The 14,256-nt window shown below is 41.3% G+C and overlaps 1 protein-coding gene and 1 non-coding gene across 3 annotated transcripts in view; one reads left to right on the top strand and one right to left on the bottom strand.

The window, feature by feature from the left end:
• AKAP12 (A-kinase anchoring protein 12) overlaps positions 1–14,256 on the top strand; it is a 120,392-nt gene that overhangs the window by 36,215 nt on the left and 69,921 nt on the right. The window lies entirely within an intron of this gene.
• Positions 6,137–6,245, bottom strand: LOC116275526. Its single transcript, XR_004184651.1, has one exon. It is a non-coding gene; the product is annotated as a U6 spliceosomal RNA (small nuclear RNA).

Here is a 14,256-nt window from a genome sequence, read left to right as displayed (position 1 = left end):
TTTTTTTTTTTTTTTGAGGTAGGATCTTGCTCTTTTGCCCAGGCTGGAGTGCAGTGGCACAATCTTGGCTCACTGCAATCTCTGTCCCCTAGGCTTAGGCAATCCTCTCACCTCAGCCTCCCAAGTAGCTGGGACTACCGGGGCAGGGGCATGCCACTATGCCCTGCTAATTTTTGTATTTTTTTGTAGAGATGAGTTCCACCATGTCACCCAAGCTGGTCTGGAACTCCTGGGCTCAAGCAATCCACCTGCCTCCGTCTTCCAAAGTGCTGGGACTACAGGCGTGAGCCACTGCACCCAGCCTACCTTCAGTTCACCTGGGGGTGTGTGGTGATGGTGGAGGAGGTGGGAGGGGTTAGGTGGCAGGGAAGTGGTTTAAAATTATAGATCATGATTTCATTAAAGTGTATCAGAAACATTTTGTTAGGAATGTTTTCCTGAAGAAAGTCATGAATTATGCAAAAAAAGTTCTGTCCTTGATAAGGTAGGGATCTTTAAACATTATAAGTATGGAAATTCGAAATTATAGAAAGATATAAAAATATAACAGAAAATAGAAGTTCCTATTTAACACAACCATTATCACTTTTGTGTGTTCTTAGAAAAAAGCAGTGTTTGCGAGTTGGCGGCATTTCACAATTTTATAGGCAGTTTCTAACTTCAAAGGCATTTTTAAGAAAAGCTCAAGGTCATAGAAACAACAGTATAAAAATGGAGGTAAGAATTTCTAATCGTCACTGGGCTAGGTGACTCATTCCTATAATCCCAGCTCTTTGGGAGACCAAGGCAGATGGATCTCTTGAGCTGAGGAGTTGGAGATCAGCCTCAGCCACTTGGGTGAAACCCCACCTCTACAAAAAATATAAAAATTAACCAGGCCTGATGGCACATTCCTGAAGTCCCAGCTACTTGGGAGGCTGAGGTGGGAGGATCGATTGAGCCTGGAAGTTGGAGGCTGCAATGAGCCGTGATCGCGTCACTGCACTGCAGCCTGGGTGACAGAGCAAGACCCTGTCTCAAAAGAAAAATTTTTTTTAAATTTTTATTATAATTGTTCTCACAAACATGTTTGACCCATATGTGATAAAGTGGTAACACTGGTTGTACTCGCCAACCACTGTTTCTGTTCCCCAACAAGGGGATGTAAACCGTCTTTCCTCCCAGCTCTTACTTGCAGTGTCTGGAAAACACATTTTGAAAGGCGAGAGGTTTGCATTCGAGAGAGGCTGGGGCTTGGAGGTGTCCCTGGAGTTTAAAAGGCTGAGGTTTCCAGTGCTGTTCGCTTTCGGGATGTTGAGCCCTCAGAGTAACAGATGCCCTAAAATTGTAATTTTCCATCTAGAAAAGGGGGAAAAAAAATCTGTGGAAGAGTGGATTATGAAAAACAAATCTACCCTCCAAGAAGGTGGTCAACAAAACAGAGTAACTGAGACCTTCGCTCAGAAATTCCACGATAGCAGACGTCACCTTTCTCATGTTCGTATTTTGTTGTAGAAGACGTTTGGATGAATCATTGACAGTTTTTTTTTTTTTTTTATCAGAATGCTTTAATACATTTTACATGGATTTAGGAATTTGGATGTTAAAAATGAGAAATCTTCTACGATGGCATGATCACTGTGAAGGAGTAAGGTTTTTGGGATTATTTTCCTACCATCTGTTGTCAGCAGGACCACCTGCGTATCATTTTCCTTCCATCCAATGTATGACTTCGCCGCCAAGTGGTGCCTTTGTATTTTCCACTCCAGTGTGGGATTGCAGAAAGGCTGTTTTTCTGCTTATTTTTGTTGAATGGTTTTATGCTGATTAGATCAATAGAATACCTCGTTGATCTGGAAAATTGTTCTTATCATCTAGACATCCAGACTGGTTCCATTTGATTGGTTGGCATTTATCTTTGCAGAAAGAAAATCGCTGGTAAATAAAATTAGACTGAACATAATCATCAATAGATGTCATCACTAAGCATTTGTTCGCCTTGGTCTGACAGTTGTTGGTTAACAAATTGATCAAACTGGAATTGTGTGTGTAAGCATACTTTTGGTGTGGTGTTGAGCCTAAAGAGACCTTGAAATGCAATTTTCAGTGTAGAACAAAAAATATTGCACTTAGATAAAAAAAATCTTTCCATGTTCCTGAATGCCCTTTAAAAAAAATCTTGAATAAAATTTAAATGTAGCAAAGCTACAATTGTGTCAAAGTTCATTTTCATAGCAAGGTGTGCTGGTGGTTATAGTCTCTGATGGCAAGTGCTTGTTAATAGAGCCAGGAATAAGTGGCAAATTTTGATTCCTTCCTCCAGGAATTTGCTTCATGTTTGAAAGTGATGAAGACATTTTCATAGCTGCCAGTACCTTCGGTTGCATGTTGGTGTTTTTTAATGTGTTGTTGTTTTTTTTTTTCTGCATCAACCCATCAAAACATGTCTATGGTTTTTGCTTAGGGCTGTAATGAAATTGAGAAAGGATGGCTAATTAGAGTAAGTTGGCTTAGTCAGCGGTCTGGCCGTTGAAGGGATTCAGTTCCTCCAGTGCTGACCAGCCTTGCAGTCACTGCAGAGCAATCTCCCAGTGGACGGAGCCTCCCTGAGCCTTGCACAAAGAAAAGCCAGCGCAGCTGGGAGTGGCTCCAGGAGCACAAAACACCAGGGGATCCAAGACTTAACTTATGTATTTATTATTTATTTATTTGCCTGCTCCCCCTAGCAAGTCACTGATTGTGCTTTATCACGATCGTATGCTTTTATGACTGCTTTAGATCGCCCATTGATGCCTCTGTCCCTTTTTCTTGATTTATCTATTTAGTAGTAAGAATACAAGGGGACTTGCCCTTTAAGTCTATCTTTTATGGAATGGTATGGAAGGATTGAGTTTTTCTTGGCAGTTTGAGGTGGAATTCTTTGTGTGTGCATCTCCACGAGCACATAATCAATTGAAGCAATTAAAGTCTAATCTTGCTCTTGGTCATTTAGTTAACAAGGAAACAAACAAACCTAAAAACAAATACAACAACCTGTGCAATCTTGAAGATACCGAAGAAAATGAATAAGAATCCGTCCTTTCCTAGGGGTAATTACTTCTGCAGCTGTTTAAAGGTGGGTTTCTACACACTGGGGCTCCAGATGTCCACCGTAGCAGATGGAGATATTGAGCAAATGTCTGAAAATGGCTATTAATTAATGAGGTTGCAAGATACTTTTATCAGTTATGAATGTCACATAGACTGGGATGCTTTAGTAAGCAATACATATGCTATTGATTTAAAAGACAGCCTGGATTTTATCTTTTGGGGGAGTGAAGTACTCGTATGATAGCCACACCTATAGACAAAAATCCTGGTTTCTGTCTCTACTCCTCTTTAAGAAGTGCTTTTTAAATGCAAAATGAATGGAAAGGCATATTGTTTGTAAACATGTAGATGTTTCCAATAGGAGAACTTTGTAGAACTGAAATAATTTGAAACAATGCATGCTAAATTCCTTTACCTCAAAATTTGGTTCTTGGTAAGTAATAGGTGTTTAATAGATATTTATTGAATGAGTTAACTATTAGGGCTTTACAAAATGATCAGGTTTAAACCTGCAAGCAGACTCTTGCCTCCTATTTAGCATTTTCTTTGTTAATCTTTTATTTTAACAGGAATATAAATCCTATTTTTTTACTTAGCTTTTTTCTTTTGTTCTTCAACAAATATAAAAGACATTTTCAATGTGAGTAAGAATATAGTCAGGAACAAATTTTAAGAGCAATATGTGGGTTTTGTAAGGATTTACCCTTTATATTGGTTCTTCTGGTGCTGATGTTTTTCCTAATGTTAAATACAGCATTAATCATTGAAATACGTAAAACATGTTACGTCTTCCCTTTTCAGATCCTTAGAGAATAGCTAATAGGTTTGTGTGTGTGTGTGTGTGTGTCTTTTTATTTTTTTCTAGCAAGAAAGATCTCTTTTGTCTTAATATCATGGAAGGGAAATAATAGAAATTGTCCTTTTTTATATTTTATTTAAAATCTACAATGATGAAAATGTATCACTTAAGGTAGTATGTAAAAAGTTTATGGATTAATTTTTTATTAACTTTCTTTGGGGTCTATAATGTATTAATGTGGGTGGATTTACAATGAAGGGGAATTCAGATGTTGTGTTTTTGTTTTTTTGTTTTTTGGTTTTTTTTGAGACAGAGTCTCACTCTGTCACCCAGGCTGGAGTAAAGTGGTGTGATCTCGGTCACTTCTTCGCCTCCCGGGTTCAAGTGATTACCCTGCCTCAGCCTCCCAAGTAGCTGGGATTACAGGCACCCACTACCATACCCGGCTAATTTTTGTATCTTTAGTAGAGACAGGGTCTTGCCATGTTGGCCAGGCTGGTCTCGAACTCCTTACCGCAGGTGATCCTCCCTCCTTGGCCTACCAAGGGACCAGGATTACAGGCTTGAGCCACCGCGCCTGGCTGTGTCATGTATTTTTGTCAAAGAAGAATCATAGCATTGTAAATCCAGTTGGAGTCCAGTTTCTGGAAAGTTCTGTTCTTTGAACACTGTTGTGTTGGAGACCACTTTCTCTCTGCAATGATGTTATTGGTGCTGCAATTAATAAACAGTAGTGTCTAGTTCTTAGCCTAGAACAATGGCTTTTAAAGTGTTCTTCGTTAAAACTTACTTCATTTCTATTTTCTGGAATTCCTAGAATAAATTGTTCAATAAGCAGTTATAGTGGATTTGAAATTGGAGTGTAATTACTGCCTACACTGTTTGAGTGGCCTCGAGGGCTCCCACCCAGAACCTGAGTCGGACTTACTTAGAAAGACATTCACTGTTGTTTCAGTGTTTTAAAAGATTGTATTCCCTGGTCTCATCAAAATGTTATTTTTTTTTTTTTAAGAAAGTAGGGATAGAGAAGGAATTTCTCTGGCATGGTTTCAAATCCTAACAAGGTCTGTGATGCTCGGCAAGTAACATTCTTTCAGGACTTGGTTCTCGTCAGTGTCATGAAAGGGACTGTTTTAGGTGATTCTGAAGAACAGCTCTTAGGTTTCAAATTTTTGTGTGTGTGTGATTAACTTAAGAATGGTAAGTTTATTTATATATAACTCTCTTTGACCGAGGAAAAAATGTACAGCAGTTTTTAATATGTATGCAAGAAGAAACGAGCAATATATGATAAAGGATAAAGGTAGGAAAAATCTGACCATGGAGAAGGCATTCTATTTAAACATTTTTAAAATTTATTTTCTCTCTCTTTCTTTTAAAACTGACCCTTAACACTGCTTAATGAGGCATTTAAATAATAGAAACGGGATGGAGACAATAAGCAAGCGAAAGCTGGTGAGGTGGCATGCGCCTGTAGTCCTAGCTACTGACGGGAGGCTGAAGTGGGAGGATTGCTTGAGCCCAGAAGGTCGAGGCTGCAGTGAGCTAATGATTGCACCACTACACTCCATCCTGGGTGATGGAGTGAGACCTGGTCTCTTTAAAAGAGTAAATAAATAAGCAAGTGAAATCAAACTTGAAAAATTTTTTTTAAAATATATATTTTTTTAAGCATAAAAGTGGTATATTGTCATTGTGCAAATGCCACTATATAAGAAAAAAAGTTCCTTCATTCCCTCTTGTCTTCTGAGATTTTTCTTACATACACACACAAACATATCCTTTCTGTTGGTTTTTAAAAAAAATATGCATATAGATAATACTGTTGCGTAACTTGCCTTTTTCACTCAATAGGAAATCATAAGCACCTTTTGGTTCAGTGTACACAGACCTGGCTCACTGCTTACTGGCTACATGTTCAGTGGCATGGATATACTCTAATTTACTTAACCAGTCTCTTTACTGATTGACATGTAAATTGATTCTCATGGTCTCCTATTACAAGTAATGCTGAAATTGAACATCCTTTCATATACAGTATAACTTTCATGTATAAAATGAAAATTATGTATAATATACATATTCATTTATGCTTGTGCAAATATTTCTGTAGGCCTAATTCCTGGATGAAAGGGAATGCCCCACTCTTCCACCCTTTTCTATATGATAAATTTCTGACACATTTACTTGTTAACCAAGGAGTGACTTAAGTTTCAAAATATGCTTAATGCATTCAGCTTTCAATAGCTCACGGCACACACTGTATATAAAAATATGGAACGCTTTACAAATTTGGGTCTCGTCTTTGCATAGGGGCCATGCTAATCTCTGTATCGTTTCAATTTTTAGTCTCTGTGCTGCCAAACCAAACAAGCGCTCTTTTCTTTCTTTCGCTTTTTTTTTTTTTTTTTTTGGAAAGGCTCTTCTTCCTCTTATTGCCCAGGCTGGAGGGACACAATCACACCTCACTGTAACCTTGAAGTCCTGGACTCAAGAGACCCTCCCACTTCAGCGCCCCCCAAGTAGCTAGGACTACAGTTGTGGGCCACCGTGCCCAGCTCTTTTCGAAAATATTGTAGTATGAGATACTTTACAGAATACCCACAATGCCCCATTTTGGCAATCATATTTCACAAACCTTTGACTTTTGACTGAGTTGCAGTTAGCTTGAAACACTAACATTTTGCTTTCACTTAGAGAATTACCATTCCTTCTGTGTAAATCTAAAGATATATTGCATTTAACAAGGCCATGTTTTAAATTTGCCAGTGAACACATTGGCAGCTTCTTTCCATTCTGCAGGAAGTGGCTTTGTTTCTGTACTTTCCTCCTGTTATTTCCTTAGGGTAAACATCTAGGCTTCATGCAAAGTAGAAGGGGCATGTGTGTGGTGGTCAGGATGTGGATTTGAATCCCCAGCTCAGCCACTTACATTAGATAAGTCACTTAACTTGCGAGCCTCCCTCTGCAAACTAGATGAAGGTTGCTAAAGAATGTGTTTTTACAAGTTGTGCTAATTTCGATGCTACCTTGAACAAATGAGTGTTCAGATTTGGCCACGTCAGTGATATTGGTAGTGTTACTTTGACAGGTGAAGGATGGTGTTTTAAATTTGCTTTGACTTTTGCGTTTCTGTAATTTCTGGGAAGAGATAACCATAATTCTGTAAGTCTATGTATTGGTTCGCTAATTTAATTTCAGGTTACGAGTAGATTTATTGCCCACTTTATCTTTTGGGGTCTTTTTATAAGCTTCAGATCTCATGGTTGATACTTTCACATTTGCAAGAAGTTCTCCTACACTTAGGGAATAGCCCCCCAAATCCTAACTCAACCCATTGTATCTTGATGATGCTATATAGAATTTTAAGTCTTAGAATTGGGGCATTGTATATGAGGTTAGGACCCAATTTCCTGTGGCTTCATTCTTTTATCCACACACGTTTTATTTAGTTATTTGTTTGTTTGTTTGTTTGTTTAAGGAGACAAGGTCTTGCTCTTTTGCCCAGACTGGAGTGCAGTGGTGCTCACTGCAGCCTTTACTTTCTGGACTCAGGTGATCTTCCTGCCTCAGCCTTCTGAGTAGCTAGGAATACAGACCTACACCATACCCTCCTTTCCCCAACACCCAGCTAATTTTAAATTTTGTTGTAGGGATGAGATCTCCCTGTGTTGCCCAAGCTGATCAAACACCTGGCCTCAAGAGATCCTCCCAACTTGGCCTCCCAAAGCAGTGGGATTATAGGTGTGATCCACCAAGCTCAGTCTGGCACGACCTCCCATGCCAGAACGTGTGATGCAGGAGCGAGCTGTCCTCTTCCCCTCCTGTTCCTGCTCTCAGCTACCCGTACATCTATTTTTATTTTTTCTGAGATGTAGTCTTGCTCTGTCGCCCAGGCTGGAATGCAGTGGTGCAATCTCGGCTCGCTGCAACCTCCGCCTCCCAGGTTCAGGTGATTCTTCTGCCTCAGCCTCCTGAGTAGCTGGGACTACAGGCACATGCCACCATGCCCGACTAATTTTTGTATTTTTAGTAGAGACAGGGTTTTGCCATGTTGACCAGGCTGGTCTTGATTTCCTGACCTCTGGTGATCCACCCACCTCGGCCTCCCAAAGTGCTGGGATTACAGGTGTGAGCCACCGTGCCCAGCTCACGCATGGGGATTTTCCAGCCTACATGTCCAACCTTCACCAAAACAAATGCCCTGTAGCCCTTTGGTCTAGAGGTGCCCAGGGAAGAGATTTGCATAGGTTCTGAGAATTCCAAATCTTGGGCCCCCAGGACAGGTGGGATGTTAATTTCAGGAAGGTTTGCCCTTTTGGTTGCCGCGGGGGAAGGATGTAGCCAGAAGAGGCCCAGAATGGGTCTCCCTGAAGTGAGAGGCTCTGCCTGGGTCTGTTGGTGTTACCGCTCACAGGGATTCTTTGAAGCAGTTGCTTATTCCCTGATTTCTCTTGTCTGTCAATTGAATAATGTTTTCCCTGCTGCCTACCTATCAGGTTATTAATTCCTGATCACTGTCAAGGTTTAGGCTGGTCAAACTTGAAATCATTGATTACATAAAGTGTATTACATATAAAGTACTAGATTTGTAAGAAAGTTGCTATCTTCATCTTCATTTAGTTTTTATCTTGGCTTAGCTCTTGCTAATTTCCCACAGTACAGCCTGCACTCATGTTATGAAAAAATTTAGATGACTGTTGAAAAACATTCAGGATTTCTTTCTTACTTCTCAGCCCAGGACTGAGCCTTTATGAAAGAGGGCAGCAGGAGATTTTAGAAAAGTGGAGGCCCTTGTACAAGGAGGCTGGGCTCCATTTAATAACGATGAGGAGGCACACTTTAGGAACTAAAGGAGACCAGCATGACAGATTGAGCGTTAAGGCAGAACTAAACAAGAGGCACTCAAAGGCAGGGAGATCAGCTCTTAGGATATTGCATTAAATCAACCATGAAATGCTAAAGCTTGAACTAGGGCAGAAATCAAGCAATGGATACAGACAGCATTGAACACAAAAGAAATGATAGGATTTGAGGGAGCATGAGGATGACCAAGATGCAGAAAATCCCAAGATGATCTCCAGGTTTCTAGGCTTTTCCAACTAGGATGCTAATTTTTTGCCTGAGAAAGAGTATTATCAAGCAAAGACATGGTCTCACTGTTGACCCAGAAAATGGAGGGACAAGGTAACAAAAGCAGTGATCCGTTTTCCATAATACTAATGGTTGACACTGACTGGGTGCTTACTATGTCAGGTGCTGTCCTACACACTTTGTACACTCGTGATAGACACTTGTAAATCCCCATCGTACCAAAGAGGAGGCAAGCCCCTAGAGGTGAAGGAACCTTACAGGTAGGGCCTCTTCTCAAGGCGAGGCATTCTGATCAGAGAATGCCTAAGAGAGGGAGAGACAGAGACAGAATTCAGTATAAAGACAGAAAGCCCACTGTTAAAAGCAATGTCAGGTGTTTTTATGAGAGCTCAGAAGCTGTCACGGACATAACCAAGTTTCAAATCCAGGAGTCATTCTTTTTCCATTGGCAAGTCCCATTGGCCTCATCTCCAAAGACATTTCACATCGACCCATTCTGTCCACAGGGCCTTCCCTGGCTTCATCTCTCCCCTGCATGGACACAGCAGCAGCCTTCCTGCCTCCAACTCGGTCTCCTTCAGCTCCTTCTCTCTGCAGACAGATTGGTGGTTTGGGGATTTTTAGGGTTTGTCTGTGGTTGATTTATATCTGATAAAGTGAGCAAGTCTTAAGCGTATACCTTGGTGAGTTCTTACAAGGTGAATGCACGAGTAACCCTCTCCCAGGTCAGGTTGGAGAACCTCACCAGCGCCCCAGAAGCCTCCCTTGCATCTCCTTCTGGTTATTGCTCCCCAAGAGGTAATTACATTCTGACTTCTGTCCGCATATATCAGCGTTGTACATCATTCACCACGAATGCAGTGATCTTTGAAACCTGCACGTTGAGATGTGCCGTTACCAGATCTCTCGGCATCACTCCCACATTGCACTCTTTGCCATTGCCTGACATGAGATAAATAAGAACACATGGTTGGGTGTGATGGCTCACACCTGTAATCCTGGCACTTTGGGAAGCTGAGGTGGGAGGATCGCTTGAGCCCAGGAGTTTGAGACCAGCCTGGGCAACATGTTGAAACCCTGTCTCTACAAAAACTACAAAAAAATTAGCTGGGTGTGGCAGTATGCACCTGTAGTCCCAGCTACTTGGGAGGCTGAGGCTGGAGGATTGCTTGAGCCTGAGAGGTCAAAGCTGCAGTGAGCCATAACTGAGCTACTGCACTCCAGTCTGGGCAACAGAGCAAGACCCTGTCTCAAACAAAAACAAAAACAAAAACAAAGAACCGACACATGTCGGTGTCTTATTTCTCTCTTCCCTGCCATTGGTACTTTTTGCCTATCCAGACCCAGCTCAAAACTCAACTTTTTCTTGTACACTTTCTCTTATCGAAAGAATTGAAAGGGACCCCTCCCTGTTAGTACCATGTGTCTTAGTACTCTGTCTTCGATATGTGACACTTCCTTTTGACTTGACACATCCAGATGACATAGGAACCCATCACAGGGATTAATCAAGTGTTGAATAATGCATGGGGATCCAGGGTGGAACCGAGGCTTTTGCAAAACGATGAATGTTCAGAGGCTTTGGAGAGTGAACTTGGAGGTCAACAAAGAGGATGAAATGCAAGATGCACTATGAGCATGTGGTGGTCTGGACTGCAAGATTCAGGCACTGTATTTTAGGAGTAATGTGAAGAACATGATTTATGAACGACAGAGTAGGGAGTGTATTGAGACCACGTAAGACTAATGCTCCATTGTAAAAACTTACATATCAAAGCAAATATATTGTCCCCTCAGTCCCCAGAAGCAATAACTGGAAACAGTTTTAGAGGACATAACCTAATTGATATAAAAACTTTTCACTCTCAGAACTATTTTTCCCATTGTCATAGGAATGGACACCAAATAATGTTTTCGTGTCTTGGCAGTGAATCACATTATTGGGTTTGCTATTGGACTATTTTTTCCTTGCTAGGAAGTACACATCAGAGAGCTGCATTTCACTGTGTGTGTGTGTATGTGTGTGTGTGTGTGTGTGTGTTTTTCAATCTACTGATTACCAAAGAGCCTATAATTCTCAATGGAGAGTTTATGGAAAAGATGAAAAGAGGATTTTTTTTAAGAACAATAACCAGAAAGTTTGAGACAAATGAGTATTATAGCAAAGTTCTTTTTCGCAGTAACTTCTCTGGTTGTAATGTCTTAGGTTAAAAAAAAAATCAATTTCATGCAAAAAGGGGGAGGATTATGTAAACAAAAACAAAAAAAATTTGAAGTATTACAGTCTATCATTTAGGTGAGTTGTAGAGGGGAAAAGAAGTCATTTGTACAGTTTGATGAAGAAATAAGTATATTTTCCAGTTTCTAAGATAGTCTGTGTATGCTCTGAATTTAAAGCACATCATTTCCTGTAAGTCAGTATTGGGTTCAAAAAGTGCAAAGGCTTTATTGATCATCTGCATCTATCACATGATTATCTTCTGGAGCTGATAATTTTTTTTTTTTTTTTTTGAGACAGAGTTTTGCTCTTATCAGCCAGGCTGGAGTGCAATGGCACAATCTCGGCTCTCTGCAACCTCCGCTGCCCGAGTTCAAGTGATTCTCCTGCCTCAGCCTCCCGAGTAGCTGAGATTACAGGAGCACTACCACACCCGGGTAATTTTTTTGTATCTTTAGTAGAGATGAGGTTTCACCACGTTGGCCAGGCTGGTCTCGAACTCCTGGCCTCAGGTGATCACCCCCTTTGGCCTCCGAGAGTGCTGGGATTACAGCCATGAGCCACCGCACTGGGCTCTGGAGGTGATAATTTTTTTAAAAGATTAAGGCAACAGCAATTTTGAAAGTGAGTCATTGTCATTGATAGTACACTTGTTTAGGGAAAGCCCTTTTTCCTGCAGAAGCAAACTTGCTTTAGGAATAGCATCAGGCTGAAAGCGTTTTGTTTGCGTTTCATATAAAGCTGGCAGGAAGACTGGCACCTGTCTGCTCCATCTCTGTGCTCTTACTATACAAATATGTTCTACTTTGCTTGCTGTCAAGGTTCAAGATCAGTAACAGCAGGGAGGGGGCATTTCCCAGAAGCCCACACGACCTCATGAGGAAGCGCCACCCCTCGCTGGATGGGGCGTTGGCTTGCATTCTTAGGAAACAGAAAACAAAACAAAGAAACTCTCCCTTTCTAGTCCCGCAGATGTGAATATTGGAGACTGTTTCACTAGCAGTTACAGTCTATACTTCTTGAAATCATTTAGTTTGCTTGCAGATCTTGAACGAAGTGGTTAAGGAACGAATTCTTTCCATTGAGGTGTCCATTATCCGTTATTATTTATTTAAGCACATGTGGACTAAACAAGCCACTTTGTACTCTGTCTCTCCAGGTGTCAAAGCAGCGTAACTTGCCCTTCTTGACTGAGTCCCAAATGCGATCTGAGTCAGAGAAGGTTAGAGCTCAGAGCTCAAGAGAGTTCAAGTATTTTACAAAACAAAACAATCAGGTGAGGACCAAAGCTACTGCTGTTGACTTGACCAAGGTCCCACAGTTGTTGGGTGGCAGCAATGGGAGTAAGTATATTTTCTTTTTTTATTTTGATTTCATTTTATTTTTTTTGAGACGGGGTGTTGCTCTGTTTCCCAGGCTGGAGTACAGTGGCACAATCATGGCTCACTGCAGCCTCAATGTCCTTGGGCTCAGGTGATCTTCCCACCTCTGCCTCCTGAGTAGCTGGGACCACAGACACGAGTCAGCACGCCCAGCCAATTTTTGCATTTTTTGTAAAGATGGAATTTCACCATGTTGCTCAGGCTAGTCTCTAACTCCTGGACTCAAGTGATCTACCTGCCTTGGAAAGTGCTAGGATTACAGGCATGAACCATCAGGCCCGGCCATGTTTACTTATTAATATTTTAAAGAATTATAAGGAATGTTTTTACACTGTTGGTGGGAGTGTAAATTAGTTCAACGATTGTGGAAGACAGTGTGGCGATTCCTCAAGGATCTAGAACCAGAAATACCATTTGACCCAGCAATCCCATTACTAGGTATCTAACCAGAGGATTATAAATCATTCTACTATAAAGACACATGCACACGTATGTTTATTGCAGCACTATTCACAATAGCAAAGACTTGGAACCAACCCATATGCCCATCAATGATAGACTGGATAAAGAAAATGTGGCACATACACACCATGGAATACTATGCAGCCATAAAAAAGGATGAGTTCATGTCCTTTGCAGGGAGGTAGATGAACCTGGAAACCATCATTCTCAGCAAACTAACACAGGAACAGAAAACCAAACACCGCATGTTCTCACTCATAAGTAGGAGTTGAACAATGAGAACACATGGACACAGGGAGGGGAACGTCACACACTGGAGCCTGTGAGGGAGTGGGGGCAGGTAGGGGAGGGATAGCACTAGGAGAAATACCTAATATAGGTGACGGGTTAATGGGTGCAGCAAACCACCATGGCACGTGTATACCTATGTAACAAACCTGCACGTTCTGGACATGTATCCCAGAACTTAAAGTATATATGAAAAAAAAAATTATGGCTGGGCTCAGTGGCTCATGCCTGTAATCCCAGCACTTTGGAAGGCCAAGGTGGGTGGATCACTTGAGGTCAGTAGTTTGAAACCAGCCTGGACAACATGGTAAAACCCCAACTCTATGAAAAATACAAAAAAATTAACCAGGCGTGGTGGCGGGCACATGTAATTTCAGCTACTCAGTAGGCTGAGGCAGGTTGAACCCGGGAGGCGGAGGCTACAGTGAGCTGAGATCGCACCACTGCACTCCAGCCTGGGGGACAGAGCAAGACATCGTCAAAAAAAAAAAAAGAGGGAGGGAGGGAGGGAGAGAGAGAAAGAGAGAAAGAAAAAGGAGTCACAAGCACTTTGTTTAAATGGGAGAGAGAGAGAAAGAGAGAAAGAAAAAGGAGTCACAAGCACATTGTTTAAATGGGCTTTCCAAACAATAGGTGCTAAAATAAAGTTGACAGAGTTATAAGGAAGGATTACACAGAGCCTCTGAAGTATTTAATTCATATTTTTTGGGATATTTGGGGTACATCTGAACTGCCTCTCACTCTTCCCACTCCCACCCTACCCCCATTGAGAAGTCAAAACTCATGCTTTTGGAGGACAGAGGGAATTTCTCCCAAATTATTGTCTTCTGCCTCTTAAATCAGGACCACATTTTTCAAGTGTGCGTGTATGGGGAACGAGTCCTGGTCTGTGTTCCACTGTGTTACTGATGAAGCTAAAAATTAAGGGATTAATGGCATCGCTA

The sequence above is a fragment of the Papio anubis genome, chromosome 6, assembly GCF_008728515.1.
Source record: "Papio anubis isolate 15944 chromosome 6, Panubis1.0, whole genome shotgun sequence".
Taxonomy (NCBI): Eukaryota; Metazoa; Chordata; class Mammalia; order Primates; family Cercopithecidae; genus Papio; species Papio anubis.
The sequence above is the reverse complement of the archived record's forward strand: the minus strand, read 5'-3'. Positions and strand labels throughout refer to the sequence as shown.